The following is a 20,142-nucleotide window of genomic DNA, read 5'->3' as shown; positions in this document are numbered from 1 at the left end:
ATAAATTATATTACTAGACCTGATGACATGCCTAAAAGCTACACCTAATGTCATAGTTCTCAGCCTTTTCAAGTCTGTTTCCAAGTCAGAAGCTTAACAAGCAGAAAACCAAACAAGAACTCCAAAGAAGATCAATGTCATTCAACAAAACCACCTCCTTTAGCATATTTTTTTTAAATTGCATGCATTCTTGAGAAGGCAATGATGACAGACTGAATGTCAAAACCCTTTAATAAAATTTCTAACCTTTTAGGGTTTTTTTAACTCTTAAAAATAAGCATTGCTACTTTGAGCTTATGCAATGTGAAAGCCAAAACCATGTAATAAAAGGTACACTTTGACTTCACCTGAAGCTAATTTAGAAACTATTATTTCTTCCACAGGTCTAATCATATTTTATTGTGAGAAATACCTTTCTTTATTATGTTAAGATAAATATTAAGCTGTTTTATTGTTGTAATTTCTTTAAGATAGTGAATATGGTGCTGACATGATTCAAGTTAAGTGCAGGAAGCCGTAACTCTGGAATTCCCTTCCCAGCATCACTCCTGGCTGCTATTTACTTTTGGAAAATCATTGCCCTAGTCTGAGCCTTGGCCTCCACTCATCTGTAAAGCATCTTACCTTCAGGGCTGGTGCTGATGCATGCCATACAAGCAAACGCCAAATAACAAAAACATCATTTCATCTGAATTGTACATTTCCAGCTATGTGCTTTAGTCAACCCCACTTAGATCCCAGACCAGCAAAGCTCTCTGCCACAGGCTCTACCATTCACTTTAACAGATTTATGGATATAATTAGGTGCTTGTCTTAATCAGAGCAATACAGAGATAAACTAGATTTAGTTCACAGTGCAATTCCAGACCTAGTAGAGCTATAACAGATATCCCTGCAGAGAAATTATTTTCATGTCTTTTATGTTCCAAAAATCTTTTGAATGTGTTCAAGGGAAAGTTACAGAGACGGAAAGTGAGCTGCTACACCATGCCACAACCCAGAGTGTCCCAGGTTAGTGCCTGGCGAGCTGTCTCCATCGACTCACTAACATTACTACCTGGTGTGATGTCAAAATGCTCTATGAATCACACTGATTTTTCAGAAAAGAGTAATATCTTCTTACAGAAAAACGCTGAGTGTATTATCAAAGAACAGAAGAAAACTCCATGGATAGCATCTACCACCTACAGAACACAAATGGACTGTCCATTTCAGTAAGGAGACTCTGACATTCTATTATTAACACCCTTATCCCATGAGACACACAGGTGTGTGGAGCAGCAGGCTTTTGGGGTTGCCTAACTACAATGTGTATCTGCTTTCTGCCACCTAATACCTGTCCTTAAAAATTAAACCTTCTGAGCAACCATAGATGAATCCCTGCATGCCACTGAAAACGTAATATAATCAAAACAACAATTTGCTGCTTTTAAATAGAACCAATTCCTCAAGACTCAAGTCACAGTGAGAAACAGGATCTTAAGTTTTGACTTGTTACAAGCCCGAGCAATTAAATCTCATACAAAAACACATTAATACATGGACTACAAGTTTCTGAGGTGAGGAAAGATTAATAACGCTGGTATTTAACATACTATTATAGCTACAGGCACAATTAACTTTCCCTGTGTCTGGTATACTATTGGGTATTGCACTGCACAATACTTATTCACAGCCTCAGGCTTTCCTATCAAAATAGAAGATAAAAATTCCAGTTTTCTAAACCACTGGCTACTGCATTACCAGGTCAATGCACCCAGCAGAGACATTCGGGTGATATGCCAATATTTGGGATATGAAAATGCATGCAAGCACAACTTGCTAATCCCTCCATTTTAAGTCTTTCTTTACCAACTGAAGAGAATGGAAAAAACCTAAACCAAACTCTAGTCAAACCATTCCTGTGTTAGAACTGGTATTAGCCATGAACTGAATGGCATTCATATACATAAATCCACCATCAGAAATTATTTCTGCGTTGTAAATTAGAGAGTTGAGCTGACTTTGATGAGATGGACTGATGTGATTTTTCTTGCAGAGCTTAAACGGTATTTTTCAATTTTTTTTTCATTTTTTTCCAGCACCTAGGTTTAAATCCACAAAAGGAATCTATGTTGAAAATAATAATAATAATAATAAAATAATCACAGTAGATACACAAATGAAAAGCTGCAATTTTCACATTCACCCTCTTAGCTGCTACCAGGATTCCCCAGGCACCTGAAAGTTTTCCATTCTGTAATCATACGAAATTCTGCTTTCAGGCACACCCAATTCTGGCAGGCCTGAGCAGCTTACCACCCTATCTTGCAACTCAGTCTCACACTTGTATTCACAAGCCCTTCTTGAGGGCTTCCATCTGAGGGGTCTGATCCAGATGGCACTCAGACCAGATTCCTTCACTTGTGGGGAAGCAGGCTAGTGGTGGGGGTAGTAATTGGAGGGCTAGTAACAGGCAGGGCTGCTCTGCCCCATTTAGTGGCTCCATTCAACAGGAGTTAAGTGGCACGCTTGCCTCAGATGTCGGAGATCTGGGTTAATTCCTGCTAGGATTGAGACCACTGCTTCTCCAAGTGTTCTATTGACAGCTGACGTGTTCATTTAGAGTGCGAAGCTCTTGATCTCTCTTGCTGAAACTGATACACCTTGCAGGGAACATCAAAGGTCCATCCTGCAGACAGAAAGACCACACAGACACACACACGCACAGAGACATACACACAGAGACACACTCACACACACAGGCACAACGATCACCTGGGAAGATCTGCATTCCAGTCTTCGTTTCAGTTATCAACTCTTTTATCCAATGACTTTGGCATATAAAGCATCTGAGTTTTTAGTGAGGATAAACGCCTCTGGTAAACCAGAATAAAGCTCTATATTTCCAAGAGCATCATGGTTTAAAAACCTGTATTTCCCTAGCCTCCCTCTTCTGCATACCTTCAGGCATCTTCCCAGAGATAGAATGTAGGCCCTTGACAGCTGCCATGAATTCCCTGGTATCAGTAAGGAATACAAACTGACGTTAGGGTTTCATGCAGCATTTCCTTGATTTCAATACCATTTTAAGGGCTGTTTTCAAAACACGTATCAAGAGTTTTCATGGATTCAGCCACATGGCAAAGCTGTACAACTGATGTCTATTAACAGCAGACTGCCAAAACCATACAGCACTTGCTGCTGCAGGGAAGATGAATTTCACCGAATTAGTTTAGACGACTCTGAGTATTGGTGACAGTGATTAACAATTAACCCTCTTCCAAGTACACTTAGAAGTCGATTAACTACTGCATCCTTTACATAGAAAGGAAACAATTCAGTTGAAGAAACCTCAATAAACACTGTCTAAGATTATCCCAGGAGAAAATAACCTGTTTATAAAGCACAGTTATTAGAAGAGTTCTGAAGGGATTTCCCCTTATCTACTTATTCAAAGAATATATACTATATTCACAATATAAACCAATGTGTTTTATGTGTATATGCATTACAAGCATTTTCCTGCAGTAGTAAAATGAGTAAACCTGAAACTTTCAAAGTAACTTTATTGCTCAGTTTATAGATTTTCCTAGCCCTTTGATGAGCTGCCATTCCAGCAGGCAATCTTAGCTTCATACCTTTGCTGCTACTACTCACGTCAACCACACCTATTTCCAGGTTGTCTGTGGGAACAGTATGCCCTGGGAATTAGCCGGGCATCTCCCATCAGTAATCCTCACAGCAGAATGCCAAATCCCATATAATGCCACAAAGACTTTCTTCAACACGTGCTCTTTAACACAAAGTTCATTCTGGAGAGAAATAAAATATAACATGAATAAGATACAGAAGCCACTAAGGAAATGATATTCTAGAAAATCCAGGCTCACCAATGGCCATTTTTAAAGTAATCTGAAATAAAGATTGGATCATATTAATAATTAAATAAATAAAGCTTAAGCCAGGCTGCATCTAAGTGCCAGAAGAGCCAAATATCCTCCTTCTAGCAAAGCAGTAGCTGTAAGTGTAAATTCTCTGCAGGTGTAAGCCTTAAATTACCAGGAGGTCCAGATTCCAGTGGACATCTTTAAAAATAAAGACAAGCATACTACTATATCCATCACACACTATTTTATTTCTAGACAGAGCAGAAACAGTTGGACTGGGAGTTCCACAATCACGGCATGCAAAATATTTCCTCCCACGTGAAAAGCTCATCTTTCACCAATGCCCACATCCTACTCCGACCACAGTGTTGACATTAAAATCACTGATCAATAACGCTGCTAATAGTAGTTAGGGAACGATGAGGCACTCCATGGAACATCATTGTTCATGTCAGGCAAAGCAGCAGCAGTGCTGAGGCTGACCGAAGAAATTTAAATCTTACACACAGTCCTAATCAAAGTACCTTGCATGGCAAAGTACAAGACGAAGAGATCAAAAATGCTGTAACTGAGCAGACAGATGAAAACGAGAGATACTTGACACAATCCACAGAATTCCTATTACTGCCATTGTTTGGGGGAATAATCAAATGCCTAAGGTGCTCATAAGAAAATCCTTTATTTAAATGAAAATACATAAGAACTATACTCCACAAAAGATCATCTAGAAACTTTGCTGCAAAGATTATTATTTTTTCTGAACAGTTCTGCAGCAGGCTACAGTCTGGTGGAGGACACCACTCATCTGCCTAGCTAGTTTGACTGAATATTATTAATGCATTTCTTAACAGATTTTATACTATAATTCAATATAAAATTTATAATTTTTTTTCATATGTAGACACACACACACATACACACACTGTGATTTCTCTGGTAAAATAACACGATGACCCTGGTGGCATACCTCAGCTGCTCCAGCTCAAATACCACTTTTACTTGATAAACTCCAGTGAAAACTGAAGAAGATTTATGCTAATAGCTGGGATAGGATTAAGGTAGTACTTGAAATAAATTCTCTTTGCTTTTCTTGATAACTGAGGAACAGGAAGAGATGCAGTGTGGCTGCTATGTTGACTTAATAGTGTATATACTGCCAAGATTCAAGTTTCCTATCTTGCATATGTCCAGACATGTGATTTAGCACATTGTCAGAGGTCTTAAGCACTGAAGCCTCTCCAATAAAGCACTGCAAGAAAACAGAGCAGTGTAGTATTACGGAAGGCCAACCATCACCTTTCCAGCTACAATGGATTATTCTGAGAAACAGACACTTAATAAATTGGTAACATTCCTCACAGCACAGAAAGCTCCTTCAAAGCCAAAGCCAACAGAAAAAAATAAAGCACAAAGAAAAGTAATTTAAATGTGAATTGTATCATCAATCCCTTACTTGTTAGCACTCACCATAAGACAGTCCATGATCTTATCTAGTGGTGGTTAACCACAGGCAAGGTTGCAAACATGGATTTAACTAGTTAAAAGTGCATTCTGACAATTCAGAGCAGATCTCAACTCCTTTTATTTTGGCAACTAAGTACACAAGCAAAGATTTCTTTTGCAATTACACATGCTTCTTAAAAAGAGTTTACCATATAATTACTTCGCTATGGTGGCCAAACTACACTGACAACTCACAAAGCCACATACGGAGGTATATATTTAATAAACATATGCCTTCCACCTTCTTGGTATTACCAAGAAAAAAAATATTTTATATCCACACAGAATAAACAAAACTTTATGTGAGAAAAGTGATACAAATTGGACTTTCCTGTCATCACAGAAGCATTGCCACATTCTTGGCAATATTAAAGAAGATGGGAATATGCTTTTAAAACATCCAAACCCTAGAAATAACTAGAGAATTAACTAATCTATGTTTTAAAATATCAAGTCTTCAAGCTTACACAAAATTCCACAACTAAACAAACCCAGGTAAAACATTAACACAATTAATGAAATTAGAGAAAAGCAATTTGGAAATACCATGCCAGTACAACAAGTCTATCAGCACTATTTATTTTCTTGAGTACACATCCAGAGAAAGCCTGCAATATCTTGGATTCTTACTTTGAAGAAGTCTTTGTAGCCTCCTCTGGCCACCAGCCAAAGAAACCACCATGGTCTCATGGTTATCCATCAGTTTGAACTACAGGCACTAACCGCCCTGTTTCATGGTTTTTTATAGCCATGTTACTATTTCCCTGATAAGCAACTGGAACAGACCCAGAGTGCATCCTTCCCAAGACCTCCAGGCCTCAAGGTCAACCCTAAAACCATTTTTGCTTCCTCATTTCTGAGTGCTTAAGTCAGAGCTGTCCCCAGAAATAATGCAAGGCTGCCCAAAGCGAAGAAAGGAAAGGAAAGGAAATCCTTCTCTTTCCACGCTGCCTAAAATTATCCTATGTGCATCTCTGTGACTATCAAGATTGTACACAATGCATTCACTCAGCCTTCAAAATCCCAGGATCTGTCTCTAATTGTACTTACTCTAGCATGACAGTGGGATACAAAGAACGTTCATAAATAAATTCATGTGTCCAATGACATTTTCCAGTGTTTGGGCACCATATGACATTTTTTCAAGTTAGAATAACCCTTAAAAACAGTGAAAAGTGTTTACTTTCTGATTTCCTGTACCTACTATCATTATATTTCTGTACGGGTTTTTCAAAAGACCTGACTTCAACCACTGACATCTGTTTAAAAACCTGACCCACACTGTAGCTCTTCAACCTTTTTCTACTGAATTAAGGCATCAGAAGAGTCACTGTATGGCCTGTGCATTTTTTAAAAGAAGTGAAAACACAGCCTCTTTCAAGCCAAGGGTAGTTTTGTCATCCGTCTTTTTAGGAGGCAGCGTTCCACCCTGCAGCTGCAATTACTAAAAACTTTAATGGTCTTACTTTGGAAGGAAGGGATGGATGCTAGTGGTTTAAAAATCCAAGAGCAGTTAGAATACAAAACATGCAAGAGGTTCAGGGTAGCAACCTGTATGTCTAACACTCCAGGATGCACTAGTCACTTTTAAAAATTGCTTTATTGAAAATGTAAGAGAAGTAAAATGGCCCCAAAAGCCACTCCCTGAAAGTTAAGAAACGGAATGCTGTTCATTAGTCACACTGTCTCACCAGCAGAGAGAAAGCTGGTTACTTTAATTGCTCTTTTCCCAGGTGGGTAACACCAATGGCAAGCCAAATAAAAAGTGGGTAAGATTGGAAAAACTCAGTAGAATGGTGGAAGGCTCTTGCGTGAAGTTTTGCCTGTCTTACACAACTAAGAACACAGTCTTCGGATCGATACACTGCCAAGTCATTAGGTACCTACAGTAACACTGTTTAGGTTCTTCAGTCTCTCTCTCGGTTCTGTCCCCTTCCTCCCTTAACCCTGTGGTTGATTGACCCCAGGCAGCGATTAAACACTCACCATGAGGCTTGCTCTCTCCCTGCCTCAGCGGGATGGGAGAAAGAATTGGAAGAGAAAAAGTAAGGAAAACACTGTGGGTTTAGATAAAGGCAGTTTAATAAGTGGTGCAGAGGCAATCACACACCCCTTCCACCAGTGGACCAATAATGCCCAGCCACTCCTTGAGCAACAGCTATCTTGAAAAGACTACCCCCCAGGTTGTATTGCTCAACATGACATGATATGGTATGGGAGACCACTCTGACCAGATCAGGTCTGTTGTCCCAGCTATATGCCCTCCCAGCCCTGTGCCCACCCCCAGCCTACTTGCTGTGGGGGGAAAGTGAGAAACAGAGAAGGCCTTGATGCTGTACAACTACTGTTCAGTAATAGCAAAACATCACGTGTTATCAACACGTTTTAATCCCAAATATAAAACAGAGCACCATATGGGCTGCTACGAAGAAAAATAACTCCTCTTAGAGGGCAGATTTAGATCAGGTATTAGGAAGAAATTCTCCCCCGTGAGGGCGGCGAGGCAGTGGGCCAGGCTGCCCAGAGCAGCTGTGGGTGCCCCATCCCTGGCAGTGCTCCAGGCCAGGCTGGATGGGGCTGGGAGCAGCCTGGGCTGGGGGGGGGGGGGGGTGTCCCTGCCCAGGGCAGGGGTGGAACTGGGTGGGCTTTAAGGTCCCTTCCAGCCCAAATCATTGTGTGATTCCATGAACACAATCCCAGCTGGACCCAGTACAAACCTCCATGAGCAAGCTCCTGTATGAGGCTCTGCACAGAAACAATTCCTTCCAACAATAACTCAAAAATGACAATGACAACCTGATCACTGAATCACAGAATAGTTGAGACTGGCAGAGGTCATCTTGTCCAACTGCCCTGCTCGTGCAGGGCACCTAGAGCTGGTTGTGCAGGACCTTATCCAGGCAGTTCGTGAATATTTCTAAGGAGGGGGACTCCACAACCTCCCTGAGCAACCCATGCCAGTGCTCAGTCAATGCAAAAAAAACAAATTCTGTTGCTGAAAGACAAATGCTCGTTGTGCCATATGTTACATAACACAGAAAAATGCTATGTGTTAAAATATTTGATGCGACTTCTGTTACACTGTGTATCTTTCGGTGTAAATAACAAAAGGTAAACAACCTCTCTCTACCAAAAATCTACCTTTTTTAAAGCTTGCCCTACTAGGTGGCGGGCTTACTAAGTTCTAACAAGTAAAAGTAAGTCCTGTGGCAATAAAGTATGTCAGCAGAGGCCTTTTCTTCCTCTCCTGTTAATTCTTAGTGAAATATTTTTCTATATCTCTGAAACTGGCTTTGAACTACAGCAAACAATTCTTTCCCATCAGACAGAAATCCATTTGTCAAATCACTAGGGTGTTGCTAAAGTCAATGTTGGCCAGGAAAGGGAGTAAAGTCTACTTCAGCATGCCATCGAGGACATTCACAATAGCTGAGGAACTGCTCTAAATGAACTGAGATTCTAAATCCTGGCAAGTAGATGGAATGTGTAAATCTCACATATCAAGAGCGTTTACACAAAACAATCAAACCTACAGCCAGAAGGAGGAACAATTACAGCTGGCGGTTGGAAGGACACATCATGGTGAAATGCATACAAAGAGACTCATAATAAAACTACACACAAACAGAAAAACAAATGAACAATAAACACAACAACATCTGTCTTCAGTATTCAGACTGTTCCCCACCCTAGCCAAGACATACAAGTCTAATCAAAATTATTGCTTGGAGAAGCACAAAAAGTCACAAGCTAATATAATGATAAATTCAAACTGCATTAGCCTAGAATATGGACAAATGCGTAATTTTTCTTTCTTGATGAACACCTAGATATATACCCCTTGCCAATCTCAGCCTAGCAAGCACCATGATCATTGATACTACTGCCCTGTGACACCCACGAACTACAAGTGTGGAAGTCACGTAAGGGGAATTCACTGGTGACACTGAGCAGGTATTTCTTACTCAAGCTCATATTTTTAGCCCCAGAAGTTACCAGTTCAAGTCTAATGGCACCATTCAAGATGGCGGCTGCTGTATAAACACAAACTGGTTGTATTTTGATTCTCTGCAAGACAAATCCATAAATAAGATAAACTGATATCTTCATTATTTTGAAAATATAATCTGCTTAGTTCCTCAAAATCCAGGAAGCACTGGCACTTTCTTATAACTAAATAAGCTATTGTTCAAACCACGACAGAACAAAAAGAACCACATGACATGATCATAACTCATTAAACTTGAATGTGAGAAAGACAGCTGGGATAACACAACTGAAATATCAAATACTCTGCTTATGACAAGTATTCCATTCCATCACGTTTCACATTAGATACCCTACAACAACTAGTCCTTATCAAGATGATGCAGCACCGAGTACATACACTACATATCCAGAGGTTAAGATAGTAGTCTCAGCAAGAGTTATTAGCTTAAAGTCCTAATACCTGATACTTTCAAAAAGCTGGTCATTCGCAGTATCAAGGTGGGGCGGGGGGAAATGGAGAACTGTTGTCAGCCTGAACACCAGGAGCCCTGAATTGCGACTTGACTTAGCACAGAAATCATGGTGCCTGGAGGTAGGCAACGATAGCCCTTAATCTCTTGATTCTAAAAGAAAAAAAAAGCCATGCAGATTTTAGTTAAATTAGCAGGCTGGTTCAAACAAAACCTTACTATAAGTATCTTACAGTACCTATGTTACAGTGTACGGTTCAAACGGCACTCTCAGCCCTTCACACAATTCTGTCAGAAAAGGTGCACACCGAATGTCTCATTTCCTAGAACCAGTGAAGTAGAAATCCTACCTCGCTTGACAGATCTTCTTGTCTAATTATACTGCAATTAACTTCATTTCATTGCTTCACAGAAGAAGAGATATTTTCGAGTCTGTGCAGATTAGCTGTAAATCTGTAGCTCTTCTACACCTCGTTAATACTTTAAACACCTATTTTAAGTTTTTCCACACTAGACATAATTTGTGTCAGTGTAAATTCTTTCTAGCCATACTCTCATAAATCTGGTAATCTCTCCAAATATGAGATTCATTACAGGGAGGGAAAAGAAAGCTGGGAATTTTGGGTTTTGAATAGGATTGTTTTGAACTTGGATCATTTCAACAAACCAGCTTGCAAAAGAACTGTACTGAATCAACAGCGCAGAGGCAGGTGGGAACCACAAAATACCTTCAGGTATGCATACACACCCTCCCTCCCACAAACCTCACTGGCATAGGGATGTTGGTAGCAGTCTGGCCCGACTACTCAGACTACCAAAAGCTTTAGTACCAAGAAAGTACAGAAACTGTAATATTGCTGGAGGTGGGTAGGCTGAAAGGGAAGCAGTTGGGAACAATGTAATCAGCATTTCCTCTAAACAGGACTCCTCTTTTGTTGTTGTTGTTGTATATACCGACACGATTTACTGCTCCTCATTCCCTTTGGTCAGCTGTCCTCCAAGGGTAGCAGCCAGTGCTGGATTTCCAAATATGAAGCCAAACAGCCAATTCTGAAATGTTATGAAGAAAGCTGTAAGCAACTCCTGAACCTAACAGTGATACTCTTTTAAAGCTTAACACTTTATTATCCTTTTCAGTTTTGATCTAATGAATCAGTGAGAATTTTCAAATCCTGTTCTAATATTTAACAGTAACTCCTGCAAAACTACAGCACATACCTCAATGTGTAACATTATGCTCAGTTTGGTCTGTGTTCTGCTAATAATACACACATATTAAAGCAAGAAATCCCTTCAGTTTATTTTGTTAAATCGAAATAACTTGACATGAAATGTAATTATTAAGGCACAGAGTATCAATTTCACGGCATCTAGTCAGAGAAAAATTCTTATTAGAAAGTGGGGATGGGGGGTGGTGGTGGAATTAAAACCTGGCCTAGATTAAATCCAATAGTCATTCACTAAAACAATGATACTATCAGAATGCGGCTGCCCAGTGACAAGTGGTCAGTATTGCAGCTTCAGTGAGGTGCTACTAGAAAAGACAACAGAAGCAAGTGTTCAGTAAGGTGACACAGGGGATGGCAGTATGAAGTAGGGGAGCATACTGAGCATCCTTGGTAGAAGTTCCTAAGGGAGAAAGGACTGATCAAAAAACCAGACCACCACCACCACAAAACACAGGAAGGCTCTTCCCTGGAACTGCAAACTGCAATAATCTTTTGTTTCTGCGCTGTGAATTTTGAATTCTATCAGACTGGATTGATATTAGGCAGTGTTGTAACAATCTTAAAAATATAAAAAAAATTAAGACGAACAGAATGCAGCTGAAAGCCAAAATTAGCATCCAGAATTAGTTTTGACAGGGAGATTCCCCAGCCCTTACAACCACAGTGTTTTAATAACTGAAATCCCAGAAGAACAGCTGTTGTGCCAGTATCTCTCACCTCTAGCTGGTTCAGACAAACTGCTTCTTTGACTTCTGTAGAATCTGTGCTGCTGCCTTTTTTTATATACTCAAAAATAATTTTTATATGTTTATATAAACATCCTCTAATTTGATTCTACAAACCATGTAAGGCATATGAGACCATTCCCTTAAACCTGCACCCCACAAGTGGAATGTTAAATTGACATGCACCAAAAAAAGACTAAGAAAGGGTGATGTCTACAGATATACCACATAAAATACAATTCACCATTTACTCTTTAACCCCAGTGCACTTGTGTCTGGAAACCAGTCTGTTCTCTGACAGTTCCAAAGAGGGAAGAACCACTGTAATCTTAATTTTTTTAAAAATGTTTGACTTGTAGGCTTAGTTTTAAAGGATGGATAACAGGACCTGTCCTTTGAGCAGACTCAAATGTTGGAGCAGCCACATTACCCTGGATAGCTGAGATCAAACAGCTGATCATGCTCTCTGTCCTGTGACTCCTGGATGAAATGTCAATTAGAGGATTATCCTGCACAGTCCTGCAACCACAAATTGCTGGAAACTACAGAAACAGCTGTAATGACGAGTCTACGGAAGATGTTACATTACTTGAGCCAGGCACAACAGACGGAGCCAGTGGACTGTGAGGACAAATGATGACTCCAGCTGGAGAAGAGTGCCAGGACCTGAACACCCACCTCATGCTCCCCAGCCACACAGCTATGAGCCAAGGAAAACGTGGCCATATAGCCAAAATGGATTTTCAAGCTTACCAGGTTAAAAAAGGAACATCAACACCAAACTCACATCTGACAAGTACTGCTTATGTAGGCACCAAAACTCTTCATATCTGGCCTTAAATGAAGTTTAAGGCAAAAACAGTACCTGTAAACAAGGTTTTACACACCGAGAGGATAATTCTTACCACATTAGCAATGCAAGGCACATACGCCTGCATTTCCCTCTATTTCATAAGCTTTTAGCTCCATTTCTATGTATTAAGTTGAGCTCTGAATTAGCGCAATTTGCCACAACAGGTTTATTCACATCAAGACAAAGCTGGGGCAGCACTTTTCAAAAAAAGGATTAGATGACTGTAACATCTACCATCTGCACTTACGCATGTTTAGACTCTGAGAAGGGTAATCACCACACTTCAGGGCATGATCTGCAGGGGTCAGAAAGATAATCTTACACCTATCTTTCTGTTTTTGACATTGCCCAATTGGGTAGGTGCATAATAGAGGATATTAGTCTTCCCTGAAGCATTAGTTATTCATCACTGCCAGAGGCAGCTTTACAGATCTAAGATTGAGCCAGTCTAGTATGGCAACCTGTTCTTTCAAACTCTGAAATGCGCTGCACAGACCGGAGCTTGAACACTAAGTGTATTACAGATACAAATAAGAAATCATCTACATGTACACCCAAAGATTTCATGGAGCAATTCTGGAAGGTGTCATTGTTATACCAAGGGCCTACAGGCCACTAAAGACTGTGAGTATTTAACAGAGGGGTTTTTGTTTGTTAAATTTCCGTTTAAATAACAGACAGAAATTACAATAACTTGCATTTAAACCTAGAGCAAGTATATATAGATGTAAATCAAGCACTGCTCCTACAACTGCTGTTAGTTTTCTGTCTGTATAACCCAAGACAGGCCTAAGGATTTCAGTCTTAGGTTCTCTATCATTTGGAAATACCCATGTAATCTTCTTAGGCTACAGGGAGGTAGACGCATTTCTTTATAGAGACACAACAAGGCTACTTTGACTGACATAGGGAAAGAAAATAGTTCTCACAGACACGCTAACTTACAAGCAAAATAAATAAAGAGTGTGAAAACTATATTTCAAAATTTTGAGTAAGCAGTAAGTTCAATCTATTCATACATCTGATTTGTCACCTACTTATTGCAAGTACCTCCGCCCATTTTGCATATCAACATGTACTCCTATTTTAAAAAATGAAGGATGAAGACTGCTTTCCACGAAGCTAGCCAGCTTCTGCATACATGATGCTTTCTGTATGCACACATTCTGCAGGATGGAGTGGACCTTCCTCTGGCTTGAGAGCTGCCAGTGGAAACACCCCTGGCCTCAGCCAGCCGGCCCGGCAGGAGCAGCAATCTCCTCCTGTCCCCAGCTCAGATGGTCACCTCAGAAACGATGATCCAGTTGACCATTAAGTCACTACAATTCAAACAAGTCGGCTTAGCTTAAACACTTAAATAACAGGTCTTGGCCAACCCAGTGCATTTAAAATGCAAAGGCGTAGGGAGCATTTACAACATGCCATTAGATCTGAGAGCTTACAATTCTCCAGCAAGAGCACTGAGGGCAGGATGGAGTTCAACCAGCAGTGACTGTGTCATATCTATAAACTTCAGAATAACTTATTTAACTGCTAGTGAGGTCCCAGTCCACAGTAGAGTGCCTTTACATAACTCACTGATTAATAAATGGCACTGCTACAGAACAATTTTTATTAATCTCATCATTTCAAATAAGCAGAATTTTTTTTCTCACCATGCTTCTAGAGAGATGGGATTTGTTATCAAACCATTTTATTTGAGAAAGAACAGAAAAGAAAATAGACTTCAGAAATCTTTTTTTAATGCTTTGCTAATTTAAAGCTGGACTACACAACGCTGAAAATAACTTTCTCTAAACAGGCAATAGGGTTTACAGAAACATTCAAGCAGACACCTTCATTCCGGACTCTCCCACCACCCCCATTTGACCTACTGCTATCTTTAATAGGAGAGAATTCCACATTCCGTATGGTTAAACTGAAACATGGGGAAGCTCGATGTGCTCACATTTCTTGGGGTGAAACTGGCACCCCTAATAATACCATCACTGCCGTGCTGTTTGCACTGGGAATTCTTTACAGACTGATCAATTTTCACAGCAATTCATGGAAATAGAAAAGTCGTCATTATTCCCACTGATGAGACAAGAAACAGATGGAAGATAAATGACTTGTCTAGAACCATTCAGCAAGTCAGAATACAGCTGAAGCCTAGATCTTCTAACAGAAAGACTCATGTTCTAATACTTTAGTATCCCATTTCCAGATCTGTAAAGTGGTACTAAGAATGAGCTTCCTAAGTTTATTTCCAGCAGGTTTCACACAACAGTTCAGATTTGTTTAAATATCAAAGCAAAATCAAGACAAAAACCGCCAAATGAACACCATTTTACCCTAATTTGGTTCCTTGCCAAAGCCTGTAGTTCAAACCAGGTACATCAAAAAGCCCTGAGCTTCAGGCAAGAAATCCCAATCTAGTTTTGCTGGCGCAGAGAGAAAGGTGCCATTTCAATGTGAAAACGGATTGTAGCTTGTGCATTCTGTTCTGGCTTCTCATGGGCACTAGGTTCTGAGTGAGAAAAACAACACATGCAAACAGTTATACTGAGCCTTCATTTCAGCATTTGGCACTCAGAACAAACCAGCCCGGTAACCAGATGTCTGCTGAAAGCACATGCAAAGTCTTGAAGGTGAAGCCTCTTATTTAGATTAAAAGATTCTCAGAGCAGTTAATGGAAAAATAACTGTCAACAACACACACATCATACAATATAACTCAATCCTTAAGGAGAGCTGCAATCTGAAATGCCTTCTGAAGTTTATTGGTGTGGCACTATTGTACGTACCTTTTCACCGCTTTTAAACTGTTAGACATGTACCTCTTCCAGAAGTCCTTTGAGTCACACACATGAATAACCGAAGCATTCCTTTCCCTTGAGTCTACTAAATTCAGCTACTGGATACGACAAAAGAAAAGCAAATATCGAGGAATTTAGACTTAAAAAAAGGAGGATGATTTTCTAAAGTATCAGAATTCATGCAGCAAAATTTGATTTAAGATGGAGGACTGTTGTAAAGAACCCCTCAAACTAGTGAGGTAGAGGGTACGTGGGTTTTGTGGGGTTGGGTTTTTTTTGCTTAGGGCCCATTTGGGCTGAGAAATGACAGACAGCCCTGGAAAATTCTTTACCCTTCAACTATCTTGCTCTACTTGAGAGACATTAAGCACCCTTAGTATGCAAGGTGTTGCCATTCTCTTTCTCTTACCTCTGCTACTGAGTTCCTTATCTGCTGCCTGCACTTGAAGTGTGTGGCAGTGATGGGTAAGATGTGCTGTGCTACAGCACGCACAAGTCTTGGTATCTTCTGTTTTGTAACCTGAGTTTGCAACTCCCAATTTCATACAGGGCTCTCCTACATAACTGACACAACTTGTGTAAAAGGAAACGCTCCATATCTCTTCTCCCACAACTGAGGCTTGGGCAAATGGAAAACAAGGCAGGAAGAGACTGTGATAAATTGACTGTGCGGGACGTATCAGCCTATGAGTTAGCAAGGTACAGGTGTCTCTTCTAGAGAGTTCCCAAGGGTGCATGAAAAGGTGCCCATTCTTCTAACACTGACTCTTTCACCCGCAGTACTTGCCAATCCCATGCCTCCCCAACAAAGAGACCATGTCTACCCTCACCCTCTTTTCTTTCTGCCGGATAAAGCATCCAGCACCTGGTGCCAGCCAGAGGATGGAATTCATCAGAAGTGTTTCAAGGATCAACACAGAGGATCCATCATATATAAGCTGATTACAGGATTTACCGGACTCCTGACAGTTAACATCACACAGCCAGAATGCCAGATGTCAGGCATTGGAGATACGGCTCTGGCAAAAACAAGCTAAGGCAAAAGGCCCTAAGATTATCTGCCCTGGAAGGGATTTATTTACGTGATGCAACAGGCTGTGAACAGAGTGCTGCAGTTACCACGCTGGGAAACACTAATTGACTTAAAGCAAGTAAGGCATGACAAGAAGAGGAAAAGACTCTCATCAGCATTAGTAGTGAATTGTGGATTGACTAGAAGAGCAGAAGTATTGCTGTGCAAAGATTGATGAATCACTGAGCCATGCCCGCTGTAGCAAACAGGACAACTCCCTTCATCCTTGCTAGAAAACATCCATCTGCAATTGCCTCTGGAATCCACCTGCAGGACTGTACTGCCGGTGTGCGGCCTGGCCACACTCGGCCCGGGTACTGCCTGGTGCTGGCAATGCGAGGTAGACACACCAAAATGAGAATGGGCTCTTCTTTCAGCTTTGAATTCTCTTTCTCCGAGCTGGCATATGCACTCTCCAACACAAGGGAGGACTTTATTGTTTGTCATCATAAACCTTCTGTTTTCTGTCCTTTTCTTAAAAACTCACCTGAGAAGAGGAAGAATGGGGTGCCCCAATCAGGACGTTTATAGTTACAGAGGAAGCTTGAAAACTGTAAACTTGGAGGTTGAAAACTAACCTGAGAAACAGCGATCTCAGCACTTAATATCTTATTATTTTAAACAAAAACATGTTTATTGAGGGAGGGAAACTTGACTCATTATCTGAGCATCTGGGATTACCAGTACTGTATTTATGAGAGAGGTTGCAGTACATGGCTCTCTGCATTTGCTCTGATCTCTCCATCTGCAGTTCCAGGCTCTACCCGCGTTACCCTCTGACAGACGGGAAATCATATGCACCTCTTTTCCTGAGATTGCCCTTAGGAATCAACCAGCTGAGGCTCGCAAACCAGTTCTACCCCCAAGAACAGTGTACACTCATCAACGCTGGGACTGTTTTTATTAACCGTATCATTGGAGCACCCACAGGTCTTGCACAGAGCCGCGCCCTCGGCACCCTCGATGCTGCACAGACACCACCGGTCACCGCTCCAAGGACCTCACAGCCTAATTCCACAGGAAACAAGGCGGCTGCGCAGGATTGGCGCACGAGGAGCCCGTGTCCCTTCCCGGGGGCCAGGCCAGGCAAAGGAGCCCAGGCCCCTCACACACCGTCACAGTGGGCAGCTTGTCTTTTTTACTTACTTGTGCTATTTATTTACTCGTATTCGCTTCATTACACACGTATTTTAATGACTATTCTCTAGGGGTGAAGCGTAACACGTTTACTTTTAAAAAAAGCACAAAGTTTCCTGACACACCTGTGAGAAATGAAGAGTTTGGGTTTTTTGTTTGGTTGGTTGGGGTTTTTTTTTAGCTGTATAATCACCAAGAGCACTGCTGCAATACTGCGATTTTACAACGTACCTATAAAACACGGTGTGTATTTCGGATGCGAAGCACTTGACGCTGAACGCCCAGCGCTTCTCACGGGCTCGCTCCCTCCCGCAATGCTTCTGCCTCCCTCAGCGCGGAGGTTTGAATCCTCCTGCTCCCAGCTAACGGCGGGGCCGGGGGCCACCGGGCTCAGCACCCCCGGCCCCGCCGGGCTCAGCACCCGCGGGCGCCGCAGCGCCGAGCCGGCCCCTGCGCGCCCCAGCGCGGCCCCGGCCGCCCGCCCGCCCTTCCCGCCTCTCGCCCTGAGGGGAGGCGCGCGAGGCGCGGCAGCCCGTACCTCACCGGCCCCGGCCCCTCCGCGCTCCCCCGCGGCGGGAACTCACCCTCCGGCCGGCGGCCCCGGCGTGAGGCGGCGGCCGGCCCGGGCCACACCGGTCGCTGCGCCCCTGGCTCCGCGGGAGGCGGGCGGTGCCGGCTGCCCGGCGGAGGTGGGGCCGGGGCGGGGAGCGAGCGGCTCGGACACCCCCGCGCCCGCCCCCGCGGGCGGTGCCGCGGAGCGCCGCCGGGCGAGGGGCTGAGGCGCCCGGCCCCGGTACCTGAGGGCGGCAGGGCCGGCGGCCGCCATGGGGACCGCAGCCCGGTGGGATCAGGCGGCGGGGCAGGTGGCGAGGCTGGCGCGGTTTGAGGTGAGGCGTGCGGGCATGCGGTCAGCCGGGGGGGCTGTGCTGAGTGGGTTGCGAACGAGAAGGCGCCGTTCCCAGGGGCGTGAAGGGCCGGTGGAGGAAGCCTGGCAATCCCGGCAGGGCCGGCCGGAGTCAGGTGTGCTTCCCACGTTATCCCGAGGAACAGACTTTGCATCCAAGTTCCTGGGACTGCCCTCGCCTGCCCAGGCTGTGCAGATGCCGCATGGGCATGGAGGCCTCAGTGGGCCTTGGCCTCGGCGTCGCTGTCGTTCGAGTATCAGAGGCACGTTAACGCCTGAGCTGGTAACACCTGACCACCAGGTATCTACAGTCAAAACTATCGAAGGCCTGTATTTCAAGATAAACACAGTCTCCACTGAGTTCAGCCCTTGGGAGGATAAATTCAACACATTCTAAGTTTTAGCTAAGAGGTGTTTTCATCAATAGATTTGCAGTGAGTATTTTTGCAGGGATGCAAACGCCTATCCTTTGGTTTTTCACTGTTCTCTTCTGTAAGCTGAATCTTGGAAATGGATACAATAATTTGTGGTGTTTTCATAGAGTTCATTCTGATGCAATCCCACATTCTGAAAATGAAATTGTAGGGATACACTTGCAGTCAGGCTGCTCTATAATTGAGTTCATCATCCAGGCACAAGCTTTATCTAAGAGATCTTAAAGGGTGCATCTTTCTGATGAACACGAAAAGCTGTGTGGTGTGGCACCGTAAGCGTTTGCCTTCCTCTGCAGGACGAGTGGGGAATGCTTGGGATGCCCCAGCTGCTGTCCCTAATATAAACTATTAAATTGGAAAGCCTTTTCCTCCCTGATGGAGCCAAAGCTCTTCATCCTGCAGACAGCAGCTTCTCGGGGAGCGTGAGGAAGAAGTGACTCCTTATGCACCCAAAGTAGTGCAATCAAAAGTTCATTCTGATTAGGAATAATTGACTCCAAATTTTAACAGACGGATTTCTAAGTCTGCCAGGACAGTAATCTGTCCTACTAAACACACTGTGTTAATCATCATGATCATCTACATGTATATCTACAAGTGATCATGAAGATGCTTAGGGGCTGGAGCCCCTCTCCTGGGAAGCTGGGCTGGGAGAGCTGGGGCTGTTCAGCCTGGAGAAGAGCAGGCTCCGGGGGGGCCTTAGAGCAGCTCCCAGCGCCTGAAGGGGCCGGCAGGAAAGCTGGGGGGGGCTTCTTACAGGGGCACGTGTGACAGGGCACGGGGGTGGCTTTGAGCGCAGAGAGGGCAGATGCAGGTCAGAGATCAGGAAGAACCTCTCCCCGTGAGGGCGGCGAGGCGGTGGGCCAGGCTGCCCAGAGCAGCTGTGGGTGCCCCATCCCTGGCAGTGCTCCAGGCCAGGCTGGATGGGGCTGGGAGCAGCCTGGGCTGATGGGAAACCTGCCCGGGGCAGGGGTGGGAACGAGATGGTCTTTAAGGTCCCTTCCAGCCCAAACCATTCTGTGATTCTATGATCTATGTAAGTAGTGCATCTAAACACGTAGTTGCACAGTGGCGTTTCACCTAGCTCTTGGAACAGGTGGCCATCAGTCACCACCGGCCACCCATCACCAGCAAGAACACTGATAGAGCCTGGCTGTA

General features: G+C 43.0%; 1 protein-coding gene across 1 annotated transcript in view; it reads right to left on the bottom strand.

Moving 5' to 3' along the window:
- LYPD6B (LY6/PLAUR domain containing 6B) overlaps positions 1-18,329 on the bottom strand; it is a 58,539-nt gene extending 40,210 nt beyond the window's left edge. The window contains exon 1 of the mRNA XM_056350416.1: positions 18,231-18,329. The gene's annotated coding sequence lies outside the window, so the exon portion shown is untranslated. The remainder of the gene's footprint in view (positions 1-18,230) is intronic.
- Between the last annotated feature and the right edge of the window lie 1,813 nt (positions 18,330-20,142).

Source organism: Falco biarmicus, chromosome 8, assembly GCF_023638135.1.
Source record: "Falco biarmicus isolate bFalBia1 chromosome 8, bFalBia1.pri, whole genome shotgun sequence".
Lineage (NCBI taxonomy): Eukaryota > Metazoa > Chordata > Aves > Falconiformes > Falconidae > Falco > Falco biarmicus.
Note: the sequence above shows the minus strand (reverse complement) of the source record. Positions and strands in the feature narration are given on the sequence as shown.